Raw genomic sequence first — 26,003 nt, forward strand, 5'->3', positions numbered from 1 at the left:
CGAAGAGTTTCAACTTTCAAATAAAAATATAAACAGAAGATTGTTCACTTCAACTGACTTCCCTAAGGTTTATGCATAGTTAACACCAAACTTTACAAGACATAAAAAAAAATAATTACTGGACTGATTAAGTGTGGCAAAATGGTTTGTTCCCTATAAAGAAAATGAACTTAATTCCTACAAAGTTTAATTAGCATTTAGTAGCTGGTACTTACCAAATTGAGGGACAGCCTGATTCTGCAGGTTAACTGTAAAGCAGAGTTAGAAATTGCATATACTGGGGGTTAAGAGCACTAACTTTGATGTCAAAGCAAATGCATGGGGATTAAAAGAGATCCTGTAGAAAACATTTTTTAATAGTTCAATAATTACAATTATTATTTATAGTTAAACCCCTTCTTACCATTTAGAAAACTTGAATTCTACCTCCAGTTAAAAATTATTTCTTAATGGAAGGATAAGGAAAAATTTCAATTACTTTTACATAGTGTAAGCAATACTTATTATACCATATCAGTGAAGCACTTTGTGGCCCTCAAAGCTAAACATTACCACTTAACATAATAGAAACCTGGTAAAGATTTATTGGATTATGGAAAAAATAATATGATATAGTAGAAAGAGTATAGGCTCTGAATCCTGGCATTGACACTTAACAGGTATGTGAACCTGGCAGTTTATAAGCTTCAGGTTTTTGCCTGTAGCATACACAGAAAATAGAGTATACAACAGAGTTATAAAGATTAAATTAAGCAATTTATGTGAAAGGTGCTCAGTAACTTCTCTTTTCCTTAATTTTGGTGTTACACAGCGAGAGTGGTAATTGCTGTTTTTCAAGCCTAAACTTCTCTTACATAGCTGTACCAACTTACCCTTCTATGTAAAGTGAGATTATGTTTAGTGAAGGAATAATGTGAATGATGAGAATGAATTCAGGTGCAACAATAAATATATTTTAACAATATATCCTAAAAACAAGAGCAATGAATCTCAAACCTTGCAATATTATTAGAATCTATGAAGTAGTTTTTGTAAAATACAGATGCCTGAATATCAAAGATTCTGATTTAGGATATCTGGGAGTAGAACCTAGAAATCTGTGCATTTAAAAATCTCCTAGTGCAATATGATGTATAATAGCAAAGGTAAGTAGTGTTTTCTAACTACCATTAGTGTGGACCAGCTGAAATCCAGGATGGAACCCTATTAGGGATGGAGCTCCAAAATCTGAATTGTAACAAACACCCATGGTAATTCTTAAGTACACTAAAGTTTAAGAACCACTGGACTAGAGTCCAATACTACAATACCAAAAAGGTTTATAAATTTTTTTCATCATATTTGGTTATTTAAAATTTTTACCTTCTATTTTAAGAAATATCACTCTCAAAAATGAACTTACCAAAGGATATATTGTACAGCACAGGGAAACATAGCCATTGTTTTGTAACAACTTTAAATGCAGTATAAAAATAGTGAATCACTATGTTGTATACCTGAAACTAATACAGTATCATAAATCAACTTCAGTTAAAAAAATGAACATATGAATGATGCATAAAAAATTTATCTAAAGGAAACATTAATTTTAGGCTCATAAGCATTACCATTATTATTGTTATTGTTATTATTATTATTATTACAGGTTTTTTTAATCAAAACTTAGAAAACTGGGTAACCATATCATCTCTGAAGAGCCTACACCACTGAGAAACGCTCCAACTAAGAAATGCTAGGAATTTCAGTGTTCTTCAAATTTGTGTGTTTTGCTTTGATTTAGGTTTCTATTACCCATTCCTTCTTTAATTAGAGCAATAAAAATAAATAAATAAATAAACGTTCTTAAACTGGTATAGTGCTTTACTATTTATAAAGAAATTCCATATACATCGTAATTTAATCTTCACAATAACCCTGTGAGGTAGACAGGAAGGGTAACATTTATTATCACCTTTCTGCAAATAAGAAAACCAAGCTTAACCAGCCTAAGCAAATTGCCCAAAGTCATACAGTTTGCTCTTTAAGATAATATATGGACTGAAAACCCCAGATGTAAATTCCATGCAAAAATTCTGAAATTTAAAACTAAGCACTCATTTTTAAGTGTTAAAAAAAATGTTAAATAGCATAAGAGTCTCTAAATTGCAAGTAGTCTATAGTCCTATACCAAAGCATAGTTCATTGTGGTATTTAAATTTATTGTAATTTATTTATTTTATATTTAAAGGTTAGAAGGAAAGTGGAGCTCAATTAGCCAAAATCAAGCAAAAATATTGACAAAAAATTGGACTGTCCATCAGTTATAATACTATTTACACTGCCCATTTGCAGTTCTGCCCTGTATAAGAAAAGCCCTTGTGTCTCAGTTCCCTCTTCTAAAACATGAAATAGCAAACAGTACTTTCAAAGGCTAGCAATTTAATTTTCAACAATCATGGCACGTTAAAAACTGTTAAACCAAATACACAACTAGAGTAACACTAGTACGTGTCTAATCCCTATTAAAAACCCTGAATAAAAAGTACCTTAAAATCAAGTAGTCCAGCCTGCTCATTTTATGCATGGGAAACAAACCTAGAAAAGTTAAGCATCCTACCCAGGATAACACAGTAAATTTGCTGTAAAGGTAGAACTAGAGATTAACTATCTTTACCCCAAAGTCAACTACAAAATACACTCGTGAAAAGGCAGTATTGTTTTCAAAATCAAAAAGAGAAACAATCATTTTTAATGTGAGAGAAAGTAAATTTATAAAGGGATGTTTGGAAAGTAGGTGGTATCAGAAGGTATTTTTCCAAAGAGAAAAAGCTCTAAAATTATTTAAAATTTTAAAAATAAACAATAAATATAAAACAAATAAGTTATAAACAAGCCAGACATAATCATTTATTTAGACCTCAAACATCTGAGTGTCTCTGGGCTGAATGCCAAAGAAAGTTCTAGATGCAGAAGGATGAATAAGACACAAACACTATCCTGAAGGAACTCATGGTTCAGTTGAAAGATATGCTTACAAACAATGGCAGTACAATGTGAAAAGTGCTGTTACCATGGTATGCCTATAAAAGTTGCTCTGAGAATGTGTTGGAAGGATCACCTCACTGTCTGAAATGATTGGGCTGAGACTTTACAAGTGGTAAGAATTAGGTGAATATCTCCAACAACCCCTGTCTTCTTCATCCCCCTCTCTAAATTGAATGCATCCCTGTTTGTGCCTGGAATTCTTAAAGTATTTTTAATATACACTGGAATGAGAGAAGGGGTAAAGTGAACGCATCTTAACTTCTCTTTGGGTAGTAAGAATTGCCAAATACACTAAAACATAGATTTTCGTGCAGCTACTGCAAAATCAGAGCTTGAAACAATGTGCCCAATTTTTGCAAATATCCTGTTCTTTCCTTTTCACTGTGTCATGCATCAGGTACTCTCACAGCAATAAGGACACAAGGTGGCACTGTCGCGCTGACATTCATTTCAGGACCCTTTCAAACTGGACAAATTGGAAAGAGGCAAGAGACCCTATTGCAACGACTAAAACCAGAGTTGTAATACTGGCCTTCTCCTAGGTCTACCAGCATTAATAGTGGCCACAGAAGGAGCAAATCATTTTGCATTTCACGACTATCACATCATGCCTGTATAGAAGAGAACATATTCTCTGATGGTTTCTGCAAAATGTCGTGTGTGTGTTCACAAACTCGTCCAAACACATATAGCACAGCTTTGCTAATAGAAAGTTGGAAGTGAGCTGTTTACTATGGGCAAGGCCATGGGCATGGACCACCTCTCCACCTAGTGGCCAGTGGGGAGGAATGGAGCCTTAGTAACCATGTTCTGCTGCATTCAGTTAAAAGTAGCCCTTTTTTATCGGAGTATAGTTGATTTACAATGTTGTGTTACTTTCTGCTGTACAGCAAAGTGAATCAGTTATACATATACATGTAACCACTCTTTTTCAGATTCTTTTCCCATACTGTCCTTTTTTAAATTTTTTTTCCTCTGGCTGCACAGCGTGGCATGTAGGATCTTAGTTCCCCGACGAGGGATTGAACCAGCACCCCCTGAAGTGGAATTGCGGAGTCTTAACCACTGGACCGCCAAGGAAGCCCTGTGCATTATTTTATTTTATTTATTTATTTTTAATAGGTCTTTATTCTATAAAAGATTGAATCACTATGTTGTACACCTGAAACTATTGATAATATAATATTGTAAGTTAACTAAACTTAAATTTAAAAAAAATAGTGTTCAAAAAAATAAATAATGCACAGATTAAAAAAAAAAAAGTAGCCCTTTTATCAAACCACCCATAGGCAATTATGTCACTTTGTCTGACAAATGACAACTTTTGGTTTATTGCATTCATTGAATTATTAAATAGACCAAATAATATACTGTGATATATACTGAGGACAACAACAACCAAAAAATTAAAGTACGTGTGTGGTCTCTCAGATCACCTAAATTCCCTTTATTCTTCCATCATTACCAACCTAAACTTTTCTCCATACATTTGTGATTTATAGGTAGAAAATGCCAACAGAATTACATATATATATATATATATATATAGCTATTTATAATAAAAGCACACAATCTTTAAGATAAAATCTAAAAAAGAGATTTTCCCTTCATTTTACAGGCAAGGAAACTGAGGAACAGAGAGATTATGATTTATTCGAAGTCATACAGTCAGTTAGGACTAGGCCTCCAAATTTAACCACTTTAAATCCTTTTAGGCATTAGTTAATGCCTCCTATTCTCCAAGGCACTGTTTTTTGTTTGGTTGGCTGGCTGGTTGGTTTGGTTTGGTTTGTTTACCACACCATAGGGTTTCTCTCAACATACTAGGAAAAAAATTAGTTTCTAAAACTTTCATTCATGTATTTTCATGCTAAGTTGATAGGATTGTTTGTAAGTCCTAGCACATCTTTATATTCATGGGTATATTCTGAGCTTATTATAAGAACATGCTCTTTTTTAAACTAAGGAATTATTCACATTCATTTAACATTTAAAAAGCAAAGCAGCAAGTGGGCAGGGAATGGAATAGAACGTGCTGGTCAAAACCACTATACAAAAATGGTTTCAGAAAGCCACTCTAAAAAGAAATCTGAATCCTTTCAGACTGATAGGAAGTTTAGAGTTGTTTTTGTTTTGTTTCATATATAAAGTATTTAACTTTATTTTAAGAGAGAAAACACACACGTACATGCATACACACACACAGACAAACTTTTCAGTCGATCATTTCATCCATTTTAATTAAAATCATGATGCTGTTCTGTGGCATGCTGGGAAGGCTTCTCATCAAAACAAATGAAAGCCGTCCACCAACTATGAAAATCTGCTCACAACTTCAAACCAAGGCTTAAAAGGAAAAAGGTATGAAGAAAACCTGGCAGTGAATGTATTAGAAATGTGATTCGTTATGACTTTCTCTCCTATGATCTTCTCTTGGCAGTACCACTGGATTCTGTCTTGGAGTGGAGGGAGAATTTAGGTAGATCTGTTCTAAACAGTCATAGGGAGAAGAGAATGCTGTGCCGAACAGATTAGATGGCTTTTATTGAGGGTTGGGGAGAAAGTCTTTTTCCTTCATTAGACTTACACATTTAGAAGCTTCAAAAGCCCCCACTCTCTCCACCCTCTGCTTTACTTATATTCTTATCTCCATTTGCTTCTTAATCATCTCTATTCTCCTCCCATCTAGAAATAAGGTAAAGGGATAAAGATCTTTGTTGATTTGAGGAACTAGAAAAAGTAAGAACTATTCCAACTCTTCTTGCCCAATCTAAAGCTGGGTGATAAGTGCAAACAACCAAGAAGATGAAAATATTAGTAAATATGTTTAAACCCAAAGTACATTTACTGGGCCAAAAAGAATTTTAGTATGTCCAGTTTTTAAAAACAACAATAACCAAAATAACAACAAACCCAACAGTATAAAGCCACCCCTGAGACTATATTACCTAGTTCCTATTTAAACAATAAAAGAAAGGACCATATTCTCACTGTTTAAATGTCTTGGTGTCTAAATAAAGGGGTTTTGTTTGTTTATAATAATAACCATACAGTTTTTATATACATACATACTATCTACCAGAAAAACTACATAGCCTAGGACATTCATAGTTTTCTGCTAGTAATAGATTTTGTTTTGTTTTGTTTTTTACTAAGTTTTTAATTTGGTACCTGAGCAAACTGACAACATTACTTTAATTTTCTCCTACTTGCATTTCATTTACTGGAAAGAAGCTCATACTATAAAAGGAATTTGCCAACAACAAATCATAATTTGATTACAACAGTAATTCACAGAACATTTCTGAAAGGGAAGGAAAAAATAGCAAATATCCAGGCTCATTTAGTAAAAATCTAAAGCCTTCTGAGCATTAGAGAGAATTAAATTTTAAATAATTTAAATTCAAACACGGTTTAAGAAAAAGTTTAGATGACAAATTTCTAAAAAACAAAATAATACTATTACGTATAAGATTAATAATTATTACCATTTTTAGTTTAAATTTATTGGACATCTTTTTAATTTCCAAAAACCCCAAGCTCCATTAAATAGTTTTATATTTGTTGAATGCAAATCCTTACATTAGTTATTTAATATGAAAAGCTTTCAGATAAATTCTTAACATTTTAAATGCATAATGTGTAATATGTATGTTAAATTCATCATACCTAATGACAGAATTATGCAGTGGCAAAATTACTTTTACTATCAAGAAGATAAACACATTATGCTATAATTACCACCTTCCCCATCAAAGTTTCAAAGGTTAAGACTTAATATTCAGAAATGAGTAATAATATCTGCAGTTTCCATCTGCTAACTAGATGGATCAATGAATTCAGCCCTTGTTCCTATATCAGTATACTCACTTGGAAGTCAGCAACTAACTTTCCCAAAGTTAAAGCAGTTATATAAGGGTTGCTTTGGTTAACTGAACTACAGAACACCCCGAGGTGAAGTTTCATTTGAGTGTGAAAAGATTCCAGAAAGGCAAGGTCCACGTCCTCAAGCTGATTACTTTCAAGTGAACTGTAGAATCACAAAAAGGCTTGATCCTGGAGTAGAAGAGAGGTTATGAAGCCAAAGTCAAGCATAATTTTTCCACAGTTTAGTGCAGAAATAGCAGGCCACTTATTCATTATTACAGTTGAACAGCTAGAGTGGCAGAAAAGCCCTTTTTTCTTATAGACCCTTGAATGTTGTTTCCAACATCTGCCGTAGTGGTTACAGATACACGATAGTAATAATAGATGGCATTATTTCTTCCCACAATCTCAAAAGATTGCCTATGTTGAAATTAGAAGTAATAAGAGCTCAAGGAATATATTTTGATACATTAAACATAATTGGCATCAATGTTATTTGATGATTAAATGTATAATATCTATGTTACAGGAAAACATATGAATTCAGGCTTTCTCTAGAAATTCTAGGATATAGATATTGCCCTTGGGTTTTTGGTAAAGAATTAAAAGGATTTTGTTAGTTATTTGGCATTGCTATAATCCCTGAGGATTCTGCAAAATGCTAGAAATTACTTAAGCAATGGAAATGCATGAAACATAGGTTTTCAAGGAAATTGCAAATTTCTGGTTTTGCCAGATAACCTAGGAATTGTATATGTGATTTGAAAGTTTGGAGCAAAGAATCAAATGGCCAATGCTGACTGTAGTAACACTGTAAATAATACCTAGTGATTGCATAAGCTAACTGAAATGGCTTATACAACATGAAAAAAATATATAAAAGGGTTGACTTCTAATTTAAGAATAACTTTTGCATGTACACATTTGTTCAACTGCTAGTGTTTATTGTTCTTGATGTAGGGTGAACTATTACTATGTAAGCAATGTATGATTTCTATGTGCTTGCGATAGTCACATGGCCATGTAAATGGAAATATTTAGGTTTTCTTTTCAGCACTATGCAACTTTTCATGCTTATTAGATTCTCACTGGCTAAGGACCTTAGAATGAACGTACTAGTTTATTTTTTCGTAAAAGTTTAATAAAGTGTATTTTCCATTGAAAAATGTAGTTTGTTAAAATATAGTTCTAAAGTGGCCTCCAAGACAAGTCAGCTCTAGTATCCATTATCAACTTTTAGACCTAAGGAAGGCACCCTTGGGACTGAAAAAAGGCTGGAACTAGTGGCATTCAAAGAATGTCAACATCAGTCCTTCCTTTGCCGGCAAGGATCACTAGTTAGCCGTCAGCCAGATGCTGCTTCCACACACCTTGCCAGACCCTGGGGCAACGCATTTGCTCAGGGTCCGAACTTGGCTCCTATGTGGCAGCATGACTAGCTGCTACTCAAGCTTGGGCAAGTTCATGAACACATCCACTGATAATTTCTATATTTATAGAAAGCCAGAACATGTGTAGATAATCACACAATTGGATATTTATAAAGTGCCAGATTTTATGAATACGGGAATTTGTTAATTAGCACAAGGACTAATCATTAAAATTCAAAAATAGATAAATAAACAGGAATACCATTTATTTGTTCACATTTCAGGGGAAAGTATGCAGCTGCTATCCTTTTGATGAATGTAGGCTTCTGGAGAAAAATTATGAAGAAGGAAACTATCCACAAGTTTTGAAATCTTAATGAGTAAAATCCAAGAAATTACTATATAGTCTTTACATTAAAAATAATCATAGTGATTTTCCCCTTAAAGAAAAAAAGTTTAAACCAGCATGTGCTTAGCATTTGAATTACACTGTCTTGCATTCCACTGTTTTGGTCCTTTTCAAGGAGCCATAGCTGATTTTCATCGGATAGGAGTTTAAAAGCACACACATGTCACTCAGTACCAAACTGTTTTAGCTACAGGGCATGGCAAAGCATGAAATAACTGCTTTAGAGCACTTCCTCATGTGGGTGTGTTAGATAACTGTCTGCTCCAACATTAAAACGAAACACACTGTGACCTGACCAAGACTCCAGGGCTTTCAATAGGCAGATTTCATGTGCTGATAGGAAAAGCCCACCATAACCAGCAAGGCTGGTTAATGAATTCTTCTGGCACTCTATAGCCCTCCTGCGATGCAAGCCTTTCAGATTTCCAAATCCCTATATAGCAGAATACACTGGTTTTGAGTTTACTTATGCACATTTTATAATGTCCTGCTGTATTTAGATTGTGACAGTCCCTCCCAGAAAAGGCTAAGATTATTTTTCATACTAAAAATATTTTAAATCTACTGAAGGCTAAGAATTATAATGCAAAAGAAAACATACACACATTCTAAAAATCAAGCCAACCATAAAAATGACTAAATGTTTATTTACTCTTTTATTCTTTCTAGAAGGTTAAAGGAAATTTTCATCTTCTCTTAAAAACCTCTCTGTTTTTTGTTTGCTTCTAATTAACATAAACATGCTTAACATGAAATTTTAAGATGTCATATCCACAAGGAATCTGTGATTTTTTTTTATCCACACATGTATGAGAATATGTACATAAACATACATAAATGCACACAGATATCTCCTCCCATACATGTGTACAGAAAAAACATTATTGGTCAAGAGATATATTAAAGATTTCTTTTGAAAAAGGGTAGAATTTTAGGTAGTTCTCATAATATTAATATAGAAAATGACAGGTGCATGAGACATGCACAATTTTGACGTATTAGTTTTAAAACAAATATTTGGGTCAAGAGTATGAACTGGAGAAAATCACATTTGAAACACCATATATTGCATACCATATGAACATACACTTTCAACAGATTCCCCCCACAGTTCCCCTTTAGACCTTCAGGGTTAAAAAAATCCCTGACAGGCCCTGACTGAGTATACTTAGCATCTGTACTAATCTTGGTCAAAGCTGGCCTTCCAGTTTAGGTAATATAAGTAAATTAGAAGTTTAGGTAATATAAGCAAATTGAAAGTCTCTGAATAAATTTTTTAAAAGAAAGGAAAAAAAGACTTTTAGCAGCAAAAGTTCACCACCCTCTTGGAATAATGGATTTTTAATAAACATTTTACTAGGTTTGAACCTTGAGAATGTGTTTGGGAATCTGCTCTGGCGTCCCAGGTGGGTTAAGAATATTGCTTTATGGACTTCTTTGTGTTGTCAGAGAGGCCTAATGGAATTTAAAAAAAGAAAGAAAGAAAATAAAGAAAGTCTGCCACTTCTATTAAATAAATAATTTATTATTAAAAAGGTGACTGTTATTATCAAAGATCTCTATAGATTAGCATCCATTTTCTATCACTGCTTAATGTGTATGCTGAAAACATTTGCGTATCTTACCACCTGACTTAATTTTTATCAAAGGAACAACAGTTTTACTTTTGGACAAATCCAAATAAAACTCCACTAAGGAGACCATTTCAAATGGACCTATTTAACTACTTCTTTGAATTTTGAAGAACACTGTTCTGGGAAAACTCTTCAACAATGTCACCTAGTTGTGAATGCAACTTTTTTTCCCCAACATAAAAAAGAAAAATAAATAATAAAGGAAAAAGAAAGCACCTCAAAACTATGTTTGAAATAACAAGTGCATTATTTATAGTTCTCGAAATGTTAAATGAATACTTACAGTTGTTGCATAAGATGGCCTGATACACTTCATAGCTTCCACTTTGTAAAAAGACGGCCAGCCCCCCACTTCTCCCTCCCCAAGCATAAATAAACAGTTACATACTGAAAGGAAACTGTCCTAGGATAAAAACTGCTTGTTAAGAAAGTTTGCAATCTTACTAACCACAGTGATATCCCTACAAATGTAAAAGTCCATCTGCAAAATACAAGTTACAAGCTTATTCCTTTCAGAATACCCCCCACATGTAGTATAGAAGAGTATGTAATAATAAAAATAATTACTAGATTTTTACCCACCCTCAGTGACAATCCCTCACCTTATGGTCAATGCCATCCAAAAAACATACTGGCAAAAAGTATTCAACCTGCTTCGAGGATTTAAACTGTAAATATGGACTTTAAACTTCAATGTAAAACAAAGAACAAGAGTCTCACTTTAGTAATACCCACGCTGTCACTGCAGCTAAAACTCATTGGCACATTACTAACAAAACCCAGTTAGCAATAAATAAGGACAACATGATATATAGACAGACAGATGGAACTGCATAAACAGACAAGAAAAGCAAAGAGACTGACAAACATACGAGGGGTCTGTTTTAAAAGAGTGAAAGATACTGATTTATTTGGGACTTTAGTAAGAAAAATAGGTTTGTTTGTAATTATTTTTAAAGTAATTAAACTAAATCACAAGGGCACACCCTTAAATAAGTAGGAAGAAAATTAGTAGAGGATAGGCCTCCTATAGATGTTCTAAATTTTAAGCTAGCAATACCTCTGTCAAACTTAAATCTAGAAATTGAAATTCAAGGGAGAAAGAATAAAAGCACTGGGGGCTAAAGGAGATGATAGGTAGAGGGGGGATTGAGGAAGCAGGATTTTTTTTTTTGAAAGTTGTCTGCCCTACCTTCTTCCCCAGCGCTGAGTTTCTCTTCTCATAATCGGTGTCTCCCTGGAAGTACAGTGTGAGTGGTAATGACTGCCTGCCTCCCTAATGAGTCCATTTTCCTGCTCTTGATGTTGTGTATATACACACACTGCAACCTACCTTACAAACCACAGAGACGGGAAGAGAGAGAGAGAGCAAGGCACGGGGTGGGGGGCAGAGAGGGAGAGAGAGACAGAGACAGAGCAAGCGAGTGAGAGAGAGAGAGAGAGAGAGAAGAGGAGAGAGAGAGAGAAAGAAAAACAGAAGGAAACAGAGAGAGAAAGGCACAGACAAAGCCCTCCTACCAGACAGCAGACAGCCTTCCTTCCCCTATCCAGCAAAATGCAACTCGTCTAATGCAGCAACAGGTTCAGTATTGCCAGACTAACAGAGTGAAAAAGGTATATTCTCTATATCATTACTGCTTGCAGATAAACAGTTTAAGAGCAGCTGGCTCCACCTTCTTTATTTATGCTCCATTATGAGGAATGTATTGTTTCAGTTCTGGCACACAGTACATGTAATTATCATAAATACATTTTTTGCATATTAGCAGGAAATATTGAAATACATAGCTTATTTGTGCTATCTTTTAAATTTATTTTTTAATGTGAAAAGAGTGTCAACAAATCTGCTCTGACAAAAACCTAGTAATGATTTTAAAGTCAGAGCAGTCTTAAAGGAGGCTCTGAAAAAAACAGACTCCATACAATAGGAAAACTGATCTCAGACAAAACTGATAACTGCAAAGAAGAAATCATTGCTCAGTAAATAAATCAAGACCATAAGCAACATTGCAGACAAAAGCAGAATTAAGTTTAATTAAGTAACTAATAGATTGGTACTCTAGAAGAGGGCAGATTGGTTTCTTATTTGAAGCATCTCTGTAAAAAAACACCACAATGCAATGTACTCTGTGTGAACAGGTGCAATGCATATAGTACATAGTGTTACAACAATAGAAATAAATCCCACAAGGAGCTTCCATCACAAGCAGGACAAGATTTCATAGAATATGGATCTGAAACCACAGCAGAACTCCCTGTTCTTTTATTAGGAGGAAAAAATAAAAATAATCAATGCTTCCTTAAAAGAAAAAAAAAACTGTTTTTCTTTGTCTAATGCCTCTAACCGTTTTTTTGTCTACATGCTAGAACCAAAATAATGCTGATATTGCACTCCTTACCCCATCACGTGTTTCCCCACCCCTTCCCCCATGCCTTTTCTTATTTCATAAGTGATACATTTGCAGCTATGGAATTACAAAGATCAGAAAACAGAACTAGTTTCAAGCCCTTCTCCTTGTCCCCCAATTTTTTTAAACTAGACTCTGCCTGTCTACCTAGACAGCCACCTTCCTTAAAATATTTCTATACAGTTCGGCTGTGTGTCATTTAGATGGGACTTAGAAACATTACAATACAGGTTAAATATTCTAAGGAAAATTTACATAAAAATGAAAAAATGACTGATTCTGACCCGTTCAAACCCTGCATTTGGGCACCAATAATTAAGTACATTCATTGTAAAATCATCCTTTTTACATGGTTTAGTGTTTTACCATGCTTCAAAATTTAGGATGTGTTCCTTTGCATAAACAAAACTACTTCAGTACATAAGTATCAATTCCTTTGTTTAAAAGTCAGTTTTCAATTAATAAAATGAATAACTTAATTACTTCAATATACAACTTATAGATTAACTGTATCTTCATCTGATTCACAAAAATCTTTTAGAATGTCAGTTAAATCTTGGGTTATGTTCAGAACCGAGATCAATATTGTTTTAGCTATTATAAGAGTAAATAACCCATAGCACAGAAATTAAAACGTGATGTCTGGCCACACACGCACACTGTCCTGGGAAAATTCTAGCAAGAAACCAAGACTCCAGACCCTCCACTCTCACTGTAAACCACCAATTCTAATTCTCTGGTGCTGCAGTAGTGTTATACCCTTCTCAGGGGTGGTTGCTTAATAAAGAGGGGGCAGACAAACGTGAAAGGGGAGGTTACAGCCCCCTACTTTTGGTCACATGTCTTGAGAAAAACCTTTCTAAGACTCACTTAGTGTGCCTAAGGTACCAGCATGCATCTCACCCCTTAGTGCTCAGACAGTTCTGTTTTTCTACTATTGCCCTATTGTTTCTCTGAAGCTTTGTTCAAATGTATGAAGAAAAATGCCACTTAAAAAAGCACACAAGCTGCACAGTTTGACAGACTGATTTGAATTATATATTAGTATGTCCTGACTTTTAAAAATAGGGTTCTAGGTATTTTTGTTTTGTCTAGTTTGCTTTAACGCAAGAATAAGAAGACAGTATTTGATTTCTACCAGCAGGAGTCAAAAGGAATGTAAAGGACCATGAGGGCTATTCACCTTTTCTAAAGAAGAACCAGTTAGTTGAATTTAAAAAAGAAAAACAAATATTTTGGCTTAGTGAAAAATGCACAACATCCCAACACTTTCTCCATATCTGCATACTTTACTAGATTCCAAGCACAGTAAGTGACATATTCTTAGTACTTTCTGGAGTTCAAGATACACTTTCCCTGCTAGAACTGGTGATCCACGTATTAAATTAACCATAGCACCACATGAAACAATAATCCTAACTGACTATCAGACTCTGAAGTTATTAAATTAAATTGTTTCATATGTTGATATGCCATGGGGCAATTTCATCCTGTAGAAACATCCTAAAGTAGGAGTTAAGAACTGATTTTGGTCCTACTGTCACCACGAGTAGTTTGTGTAGCCTGGGCAAGTCATGTAGCCATACTCAGCTTCATATAATAAATTAAATTAAATTTGAAAGGAAGGAATTGAACTGGTTAACATAATAATGATTATGATAGCTAATGCTTAAGTCCTTACTATGTGCCAGGAACTCCTCTAAGTACTTTGCATTTATTAACACATTAAATCCTAATAATGACTCTATGAGGTAGGGATTGTTTTTAGTTTCATTTTCCCGGTGAAGAAACAGAGAGGTTAAGTGATTTGCCCAAGATCACACAGCACAGCAGTAATGAGATTTGAATCCAGCCTGTCTGGTTTAGAGATCATGTGCTTAATCCCTACACCATATTGTCTCCCAATATCTAGTTCTAGCTCAGGCCTCATCTAGGCATAAGAATCTGCGCTTATGAGTTAAATCCAACACATCCTGATGATTCCTCCTAACTTGTTTACTAATATAGCAAATTTGCTCTTCTAATTTACACCCAGAACTCTCAATACATTTGGTTTAAGAGTCTATTTAAAAGTTTACGTAGTCCATTCAATCACCTGTTTCCAAATATCCATAAATATGTGCAACCATTTGCTTGAAGTGGAAAATAACTTGTAACCAATAAAGCTATCAATTCATAAAGCCTACTTGCACTATATGTAGTTCCCATACATTATTCTCCTGAATACCCTGTGTTTAAAAAAGAAAACAAAAACCCCAAAAAACTACACAGTTCTTAAAGGTTCCCTAGTTCAAGTATCAAATACGAATGCAAGTAATTATTTAAAGAATAAATAATAAATAAAATACAATTTTAAAAATTCTTGTTTTCCATAGCCTGAGAAAGGCATGGAAAAAAACAAGGATTTAATTATAAATGATTTGTAAGAGATACTGAATAATATCATCCTATGATTTTTACACAGTTGGTTTTAATGTTAAATTATTTAGAGATATATTCTGACGACTTTTATACTAATGTCTCATTCTGCGAGAAAATTCATCTGCTCTGACCTTTGTGCACTAATTAAACATGTATTTTGTGCCCACTATGTGCCATACACTCTACTTGAGGGTGAAAAGTGAAAATAAAACATATGGTGTAGTTTCTGCTTGTGAAGACTTCACAGGCTGGTGGGGGACAGGCATGTGAACAATATTAGCCAAAGCAAATAATATTGCCACTATTTAATGTAATATCCCATGTAATGCAGTGCCTTAAACTTCCTGTACTTCCATCAAAAAGCTAAAAATGAAATTAAACAAAATAAATATAAATACCTAAATTTAAAATGTGGCTTATGAAAGGTGTGTGTGCCTGTGTGTGTGTGTAGCAGGAGGAGGTACTGGGGTTAGATTGGAGATAGTTTTTTCTCTAACAGTGTGGTTTATAGACCCATTGAGTTAATTTTGTCCACTGTCCCCCAGGTGCCTAGTAAAGTGTCTTCTATAAGTACACAGCACATGTACTTCTTATGACTGTGGAAATCCGTGATACCTATTGCCCTGGAGCATAAAATTTCATTAATTTTAGGGTTACAGTGTACTTTGATCAGAGATTGTTGACTTGGCAAACGAATACTTCCACATGTACATGAAGGGTGATACTTTTTTAATTTTGAAAAGAAAGTCAATTAAATTCAAAACCATTTACCCCTATCCCAAGTATACTTTTGCCAAGTCCTTTCTCAGGCATCATTAATGTTTTTATATTATGTGAGGCTAAACAGGAAGAAATGTTGGGACAGTTTAAGATTGTTCATAAGAACATTCCCAAAAGATACTTTTATTGCACAGATTAAAAAGAAAAAGAAGGGGGAGGATTGAAAATAAGAGTCATGTTTCAATGATGGACAGAACAAGACTTTTAGCCCTGGGTAGAAAAGCAAAGTCTGAATTAGTGGGTCAAAATGAATAAGTGTCACTAAGTACTGAGGCCACCATCATAAAGTCAGTTCTATCTGGCCTAATTAGATAATGATCCTTAATCCTTAATCTTGGTCATCTGTCTTAAAATTGTATCTCAACAGTACCAAGAAAAAAATAGAAGAGATTATAGATAAATCATAGTTTACTAGTGGTAGGTCAGTAGTATGACCCTTATATGGGAAGAGATGCATATCTAATGTCAATTCTAGTCAACAAATATTTAATTTTAAAACAAAAACAAAGCATTCCATGTAAACTACATCACTGGGAGTACCTTTATTATACATTTTGCAGCGCTGTAGACATCTATCCTTTAATACAACTCCCTTCTCCACCGGACTGAAGGAACCTCCTAGAACAGAGGTTCTACTTATTAAGTTTTGTCAGCCTAACACCTTGCAGAACACCTGGAATATGGGTGAAGCTCAATAAAGTTTTCTTGAATGAATGAATAAACAAATGAATGAATGATTGAACAAATGAACAAAGCAATATATAGGATTTATAAAACTTGGCTAATTAAAAACTTTAACAAATTTGAGTTGCAAGGGTGATATAAACAACCTGTAAATAGCATTGTAACACATATTAAATCACATATAGAACGTATTCTTACTTTAACATCTTGGAAAAAACAAAAATGGTTACAGGAGACAAAAAAAGTAATACTCTTCAACTTTTCTGCGTCTGAAAATTTTCAAAATAAAATGTTGAAAAAAAACGGTATTGTCGGGCTTCCCTGGTGGCGCAGTGGTTAAGAGTCCGCCTGCCGATGCAGGGGACACGGGTTCTTGCCCCGGTACAGGAAGATCCCACATGCCGCAGAGCGGCTGGGCCCGTGAGCCATGGCCGCTGAGCCTGCGCGTCCGGAGCCTGTGCTCCGCAACGGGAGAGGCCACAACAGAGAGAGGCCCACGTACCGCAAAAAAAACAACAACGAAAAAAAAAACGGTATTGTCCTATAGCTAGCAGAATTTTAACTCATTTCTGAGAAGAAAATTCAGCTTCCCTTTACATTTTGTTTATCCATTTTTTCTTTCACATCTACAACATAAGTGTAAGTCTGAAATTGGCCTTAGAGTGCCTCATAGGAATAGAACCATATCCTTTGAGAAAAATACCTTTTAAGCTGGTTAGGGTCAAAGAGTGGGACCTGAATAATTCTTCTTGTGTGTTTAAAGTGTGCTGCAAAAGAAATTAATAATAATTTGAAGGTAGGGGAGCATAGAAATGAGATGAGAGGAGGAAGAGAGGAGAATGACAGGAAAGAGGGGGGCAGTGAGAAATTCCCCAATGTCAAGGTGGCCACAGATTTTTTTAAAAGAGTGACACCTAATATAAATTCTAAGAGGTTTGCATTTTTTGCGATGCAAATATTCTTCTTCTCTACAAACCTGGAAAGCTTGGTATATTCTACAACCCCATTTAATAGTATAATAAGGAATAAAAAGATGGAAAAATAAAGTATTGCCATACATTCACTCCTATGCTGTGGCCTTTGCAAACATAGAAGCTTCTTAATTGAGACAGAAAATACTCCAGGAGTTGCACGGAGTGACCAGTGGCACTTTGAATAGTGGCCAGTAAATGGTGAATAGTGAATAGTAAAAAGTCAAAAGTATCTTTAACATAGAATGACTCGGATATGGACATGAGTCAATCACCTTTTTTTCCATAGACACACAGGAGAAATATGGCCATGTGGAAAAGAGGCACAGAGATTAATGTCTGAATTACAAGCTTATTATGACTATTACTGTTGTTACTACCTCTATAAACTGATCTTAAATGATATGAATATCTTCAGAAATTTAGGGGAGGAGAGTTCTTTTGTGACACAATCAATAAATTTTGAATCAAAGAATTAAAAAACATAAAAATGTCATTCTCAATATCTCCCTGGCTCTAGAAAAATATATTAGGTATATATACATTAACTTTTTCTGCTCCCTGCTCAATCTTCTCTCCTAAACAATCTAGAACAGTGTTAGCAACCGTCTTTAAAGTTTCAACACTTACATAATAATTTATCCATATGTACACGTTATATTCAACGAACAAGGAAAAAGAAACAACTACAGAGTGCATTCTATAGGAAAAATAAAAGTTACATGGAAGATATAAAAGAGGCATCTTAATTGCTATAGATGTTGTTTGTCCAGCAGGTTAGTGAGATCCCCACTGTCCTGCTTGGTGACTCTACATGCCAAAACTGTCTCCATATTCTTGCTACTATTAGTAAGAATCCATTCTTATAATAAAAGTTATCACTATTATAATGTGTCAGGAACTGTGGTTGGTGTGACATACACTAACTCATTTAATCCTAACAGCATTATAAGAAAAGGAATAATAATGTTTTCATTTATAGATGAGGAAACTGAGGCCCAAAGTCTTGCAGCTAATAAGTGGTAGAAGTCAGGCCTAAACTCAATCCAAGTGGAATTTTTAAGGGATAAAGGGAGGAGCTTGACAAAATTACTCCAAAAACTTTCTAGAATAATGAACTGGTGAGATTAGGAAGAAATTTTCAGAAAAAACTAATGATGAGAAACAAGTTTGAGTATATATATTCCCCAATAATAATTTCAATATTCATTTTACATATATTTGAGAAAAAGTATACCTGTCTCAAAATAAAATTTAAAGAAAGGATAATGAAGAAAAGCAGAATATAAATAAATAACTTTCAAAAGTGATGAAACATACCAGGAACCAGTTTGATTAAAGAGTTGGAAACATTAATAACAATCTGTCAAGTAATATTGAAGTCAGATATTAATAATAGAGTCAGAATGAAAAGAGCCTGCTAACTCCTCTGAGGCAACAGGCCACAGGGACAATTCAAAATAGGTAGAAACAGTATCTCTTATTTTTAAGAAAGCTCATTTAACCCCAATAAGTTATAGGCTTACAAACATAACCTTTTAAATATATAAGGTCATATCAAGCTTTTGGAAAAGAACCTACATAAAATCTCAATCTTCTTCATTTCTATTAATAACAAATACAGGTAAACCTCATTAATCAGAGAATATACAAATCAGAAGTTATAATGTATCAGATACGTCCACAGGCTTCTTGTGAAACAGAAATTTTGAAATGAGTTTCATTAAATTAAATTTTACTTTGATAATTATGTTAGGTGTTTCAAAATTATCAAATTATCAAAATAAATTCTACTTTATGTTGAATATCTATAAATTTAGGATTATCACTAAATTAAATGTGGTGTCCTCCTCTATTTCAAACTGATGAAATTTTACCACTTAAAATGTAATACTAACTGGACCTTCCACAACTCAGATAATACTCCCAACATCATTTAAACCTATGTAGAATATGAACATAAAAAAACAAGTGTCTCAACAGGAAACAGTTTTATTAGTAATCAATAAGAGAAGAACAGTGCCCATAATTAAATCTGTATTAATTATGAAAAGGGTTATTAAAGAAATAAATCATCATTGTGGATTTCATTTTAGAAATTTAATGATCTGGGACTCCAATACACACTTCTTAAGAAATGATATCTAAAAGTTTGTAACTGAAATAAACTGCAAAACACTCTAAGCTAATATTTTAATAAAATCCAAGTGGTTTTTGCCTAAAATAAACTTCTTTAACTATACTCCCTCCACCAATAAATGCATTTAATTCAATATGCCACTCAATAATTACTTTGTGCTGTAGCAGTTTAACTGAATGTTTACAATATACTTTACAACAAAATAATAAATATTATAAAATATTTATGTTATAAAATAAAATGTTAGATATTATAATTTTAAAAAATTCTGAACTTTTCCAGGTGCTACATTTTAACTATACTATTATTTTTAAAGTTAAATTAATAAGTGTATAGAAATAAATAATAAATCAGAGCAGTTTTTAGGCAGTGGTGGGTGATACACAAAATATTTATAGCTGGAAAGGCATGGGCATAGACCAATAAGAAATGTTATATCGCCAGTGTGTGTTTCCTGAATAACAACCCTTGTTTTAGATAACAGACCAGAATCCATTTTCTAAAACAAGTTAATAAAATTTGGAGGAAGATGTAGTTTTACTAATGATCTACTACCCCTATACTCTAGATCAATGGATTCTCCAATTTTTAAAAATTATACATCCCATCACTAAAAATATTTTGAACTCTACGTAGATGATTTGTCTGTTGGTTCTCAACTCCATTCCCACCTCCTCCATGTGCTCTTATGCGGTGGAACCTGAAAACTACATTTCCCAGATTGCTTTACCAGGATGGGATGCACTGGCAGAAGATCAAAGAGGATTTTTTTTTTCCTTCTGTTTGTGGCACCAGCAGTCTCAGCAATGGTGCTTCAGCAGCCTCTGTAGCACAGAGCTCTTGGGATCTGGCTCTCAGGACTGCTGACTGCAGCAGTAGTACCACAGGTGCAGAACAGAAGCAGCCATCACAGGTGACTGGAAGCTCTACCAGCCAGGACAAATACAACAGCATTGGAGGAGCTGTGGACTCCTGGGCTCTTGCTGTGTCAGTAGGAGTGTGGTCACCTGGCTTCCTGGACATGGTGATTCTAACATTTACAGCAGAAGCAGTGCTCCAGCTACCTCAGCAGCTGCCTCAGCAGCAGCGGCTTATAAGCTCCGGGTAACAAAACTTTCCCTTGCTTTCTACAGGTATTTATTGCTAAAAAACACTGCCACCATCTTTTCCTTCCACCAGACTTTTCAACACTTTTGCAACCAATTCCCTGGATTAAAGTCCCTCTCTTTTGAGTCATATCTGTTTTTCTGACTAGGCACTGATTAAATATAAGTCCACACTCGAATATATACAATTATTTATAAATTATAGACATACTACTATATTATAGATATTATAGAACATATGAAGTAATAGTTGTTTTAAAGAATGAGGTAAACAAGAAATAAACAATATTTTAAATAAATTTTAATTTTATATTTATCAACAATTTTCAAATATTTTTGTTCTCACTAAAAAACACTATTTTTAGAGTAATATGATTAAATATTTGTCATTCTTTGTATCTTGGCTTGGTTTTACATTTTGTGAAGCAGTCATTTGAAAATCTGGTACTACTTTCAGGTTATTATGATGCTTAGCTGTAATGGTTGTCATGGAGGGGGGAAAAGCCTCACAAAATAGTAGATCCAAATGGAAGAAGAGCACCATTAGCTGTGCTTATTCAATCACAGTACTCAATTTTTAATCCCAACCACCAATTGTGTAAAAGATTTTGTTGAAATTTGGCTAGTAAATTTTCATCTTCCCAGATGTCAATCGGTCATTCTTAAAAACTAAGAGGTACCTGTAGCATTTTTATTTTTTTAACAAAAGAATTTTTAAAATCTATTTAAAGATTTCATTTGGAGGATTGTAAAACAAGTTATAAAATTGTTTCAAGTTTTAAAAAATATTCAGATACAGTTTTTGTGCAGTTTTTAAATTATACAGAAACTGGAGTTTTACAACTACATTGGTTTTGGCAACAAAAATCACATTATTTGGAAATAACAACAAACATTCAGTATGAAAGTGTCTTTCATACTTTATGGATCTTTCAAAAGCAGCTATCTTCTCACTCATTGTTAGTATAATTACTAAAAAAAAAAAAAAAGATCAAGTACATTTCTTTTTTTTCCAGAAATATTTGTTAGAGAGCACCTGTCATCACAGAAAAAGGTGGCAAAATTAGAACTCTTGTCATTTTGTAAAATAAAAATGCATAACTGCAACAAATTTCATATCGCTTCTCAATGATCTCCCACTGAATAACAGTGAACCTCAAGTGGTACAAACAAAATTCATGGCCACTTTCCATCATACTACAAAGTATCATAAAGATTCCACTTCCATATTTGATTCTGTTTTCTACTACATTTTAAATATTTTATTAAAATAACAAAAACAAATTAATCACATCAATGACATCCTGCAGCACTTGTGTATCCTTTCAGTTGAACTGATTTGCTAAAATAGCTTGCTTATAAATTATAAGCGAATGAATGTCATGAGCAGAAGTAGCTCTGTAATCTTACCCAGAAATCTTTTTCCATTCCAACCACATCAACCACTCCAACACTACAAAACTACGTTAACATAGTTTTTTCAGAATACATTATTTTACTTAGAGGGCATTTTGATTCTTGGCAGGTATCTTTTCCAGTAATCTTTTTAGTGATTCATAAAAACGCAGTTCTTCATATTACTGAAATTGAGCCTAACAAATACCATCGGTGGAAATAGTAGAAATACTTATACTTTCATTTAACAACACAGTGGACCTCTCACACTGTATAATTTATTCAAACACATTTTTTCAAATCTTCAGTGTTTTCTATGCATCGTCTAACAGCATTTGCTGACAAATAAATGTTATATCGTTTGTTGTAATATTATTTTTCATGCAATATTTCAGTCATTTTTCTCAAGGCATGCCATACACTAAGGATGAGGTTCATCCTTAATGAGAGTGAATATAAATCCACATTTCAAATAGACTTCTTGATCATTATTTTTGGTTGACTTAGTGTCAAATATGATTAAATCATCATTTTAAAAATTTTTGTAATATACTTGACAACGGATTCATACTATGTATTAGAGATATTCTTGTTCAAATGTGCTTATTAGTATTTATCCTTATTCTGCTATTTTTTTCCACAGTCACTTTGTTTTATGAGTTGATTTATTTAACACTAGACAATGTAATCTGTGACTTACAACAAGGCACAGATAAAATTCAGTACCCCCAATCTTAAAGCAAATCAACTCCCTCTCTCCCCTCAGTATACTTTATATAACTTACAATGTGTGTAAATGATACTTTGACATTACCAGCAACAATCTACATATTAGTAAATCTTAATTTCTTAGATTTTTTTTTTTTTTTTTTTGCGGTACTCGGGCCTCTCACTGTTGTGGCCTCTCCCGTTGCGGAGCACAGGCTCCGGACACGCAGGCTCAGCGGCCATGGCTCACGGGCCCAGCCGCTCTGCGGCATATGGGATCTTCCCGGACCGGGGCACGACCCCGCGTCCCCTGCATCGGCAGGTGGACTCTCAACCACTGTGCCACCAGGGAAGCCCCTAGATTTTTTAAAATAAAAAAATATATAAAAGTTTTGATATCTTCTCAAATATTTTGTTGTATTTCCTAGAGTGCACGTACACTATTTTTGAGACCACTGTACTACAGCATGGGTCTTGGACTCAGATCTGAATAACACATATTGGCTATGTATTTTTAAGCAAGTTACTTTTCCATGTCTGGTATACCTCATCTATAAAATAAGAATAGCTATTTCACAGAGTTGTTTTGATAATTATATTAGATTGATAATAACAGATAATACTTGTTGAGCACCTTCAAAGTGTAAGGTACTATTCAAAGCACATTGAATGTTTTAATTTTTAAGTACAGTGTCTACACATTTTGAACACTTGCTAAAAATTAGTTTTCTTCCCAGGGAAAGAATGAGATTAATTGTACAAAATCAGGAATATTTATTAGGGCAGATAGAGTTGGTTGTTTACATGCTTATCTATTTCACAAAATTACAAGGCTTCTGATGGCAAAGTCATGTTGTAGCCATCCCCATATCTTAATGGAGTGCAAAGTACAATGCTTCAAATGTATTAAGTGCTCAAAAATTAAATAAATGGTGTTGAATGAATGTATATAGGGTACCACCATCAATTTCTGCTTATTGTTTATAAATCTTCTGACAATTCCATCATTGATAGGAATGATCAATTAACTGCACAAGCAATGCAAAACATGCTATTGTTTTTATACATATTCCATTATACCTTTTCAGGAAGGAAAACACTCTCCAGAGCATTTGAAAATACTATAACCCTTAATTTTTTGTACTAACAGATGTAACGTAAGGTATGAAAAATCCAAAGATAATTTCTATTTGGATTTTGAAATGTAATTCCATATTTACATTTGATATGCCTAATGTTCTATAAAAGCAAATGCATTTCCAGCAAAATAAGCTACACTGAAAAGCTGACTTAGAATGAAGATGAGTGTAATCTTTCCTCTTTACTAAACTCATCTGTGTAACCTACACCACTTTGATTACTCAAACTACATGGAACTTGCCTTTTCTCAGACCCTCCCCAGAGGATAAGAAATGTTTAAATGTTGGTTTCCAATGGGATACTTTGTGCATAAAGTAGGCAATTCTCATCAATGAATTTGAAATCATGATTGCCTAGGTATTATAAAACACCAATTGAAATATATTATGAAATATACCATTTGCTTCACCAAAATTAAGAATTTTGATTTTTACAAAATATTCATTTGTGAAATGCATTATAAACCATTAACATTCTTCATGACTCTTTTTCAAATAAGTGATCTGAGACAGAGAAAAACTAGCGGGTGATATACAATATTTAGTTATTTGATCACATCTGAAATTTCAGTTTTCTACTCAACTCACAGTGCTGTTTAAAAAAAAGCAAACCATTCTGAAATATTTAGAGACAGTAAAAGGAGGAATAATAAATATAAGGTGTCACTGTATCTTAATGAGAACTTGAAAGATTAGCTTTTCACCTTACTCTCAATTGTCCATGTACAGTACACTCCATCTCTACGTGTGCAGGAAGCAGAGTGTTTTGGTAGAAAAAACATGAGCTTTAACGTCAAACAAACCTGAATCAAATGTCCACATTCACTAGCTTTCTCATTTTCCATTTCAGTTTCCTCATTAGGAAAAATGGGGCATACATAGTCAATGAAAACAGATATAAAGTGTTTGACCCATAGCAATAATTCATTAAATGATAATACATTTTGTCCTTTTATTCCTAAACCAGAGGTCCTCAATTTTTTTGTATTATGGATCTCTTCAAACTAGTAATGATTCATATCAACAATTTATATTTTGCCTATCATATAACAGCTTAAAAACTTTCTTCACATAATTACTGAATTTAATCCTCCCTGCCACACTACGAAGTAATTTGACATTATCCTAATTTTTCACAGAAATAAATTGACCTTCAGAGACAGTAAATAATTTGCACCAGATCTTGTAAGAAGTAAGTTACAAAATTGAACTTTCACCTACCATTCCATCAAGCCTGGTTCCCCAGCTACTAAAAAAAAAAAAAGTCCTAACCAGATCTAACAAATAGAATGTTTTATACTAAGAAAGTGATATATATATAATGATAATAAATATTATTAAACTATTTACCTAGGCCCAAAGTGAAGTACATATGAATATGAAGGACATATTCACATTATTATTACTAGTGGTGCTAGTATCTGAGAATTTGGTGGGTGAAGCAAATATTTTTGTAATACATTCCTAGAAAATAGCTTTTTATGAAAAAAACTGAATCAAGGAAGACACACCCATAAAAAGAGTTGTAATAGCTAGTATGGTCATTCAAGGTGGGGAATGACTTTCAAATAAAATTTAGAGTGCTATTTTATACTCTTCATTAATACACTAAGTTTCCTCAGTAATCAGTTTATTTCTTCCCAAATGATATTATAAGATGAATAAGTTCTGGGGATCTAATGTACAGTGTGCTGATTATAGTTAATAATACTGTATTGTATACTTGTAATTTGCTAAGAGAGTAAATCTTAAGTGTTCTCACTACAAAGGAGATCTTAAGTGTTCTCACTATGTGAGGTGATAGATGTGTTAATTAACTTGATTATGGTAATCATTTCACAATGTATAGGTTTATTAAATTATCAATTGTATATCCTTTAAAAAAATCATGCTATGCAACCTAAATATATTCAATTTTTATTTGTCAATCATACCTCAGTAAAGCTT

The 26,003-nt window shown here is 33.6% G+C and overlaps 1 protein-coding gene across 6 annotated transcripts in view; it reads right to left on the reverse strand.

Annotated features, from left to right (window-relative positions):
* ZBTB20 (zinc finger and BTB domain containing 20) overlaps window positions 1-26,003 on the reverse strand; it is an 809,727-nt gene that overhangs the window by 754,500 nt on the left and 29,224 nt on the right. Inside the window, exon 1 of one of the 6 annotated variants that reach the window (XM_060298085.1) lies at window positions 11,497-11,575. The exons of the other annotated variants lie outside the window; for them this stretch is intronic. The gene's annotated coding sequence lies outside the window, so the exon portion shown is untranslated. Of the gene's footprint in view, window positions 1-11,496; window positions 11,576-26,003 lie in introns of those variants that run through there. 6 annotated transcript variants of the gene reach the window in all.

The sequence above is a fragment of the Globicephala melas genome, chromosome 4, assembly GCF_963455315.2.
Source record: "Globicephala melas chromosome 4, mGloMel1.2, whole genome shotgun sequence".
NCBI lineage: Eukaryota > Metazoa > Chordata > Mammalia > Artiodactyla > Delphinidae > Globicephala > Globicephala melas.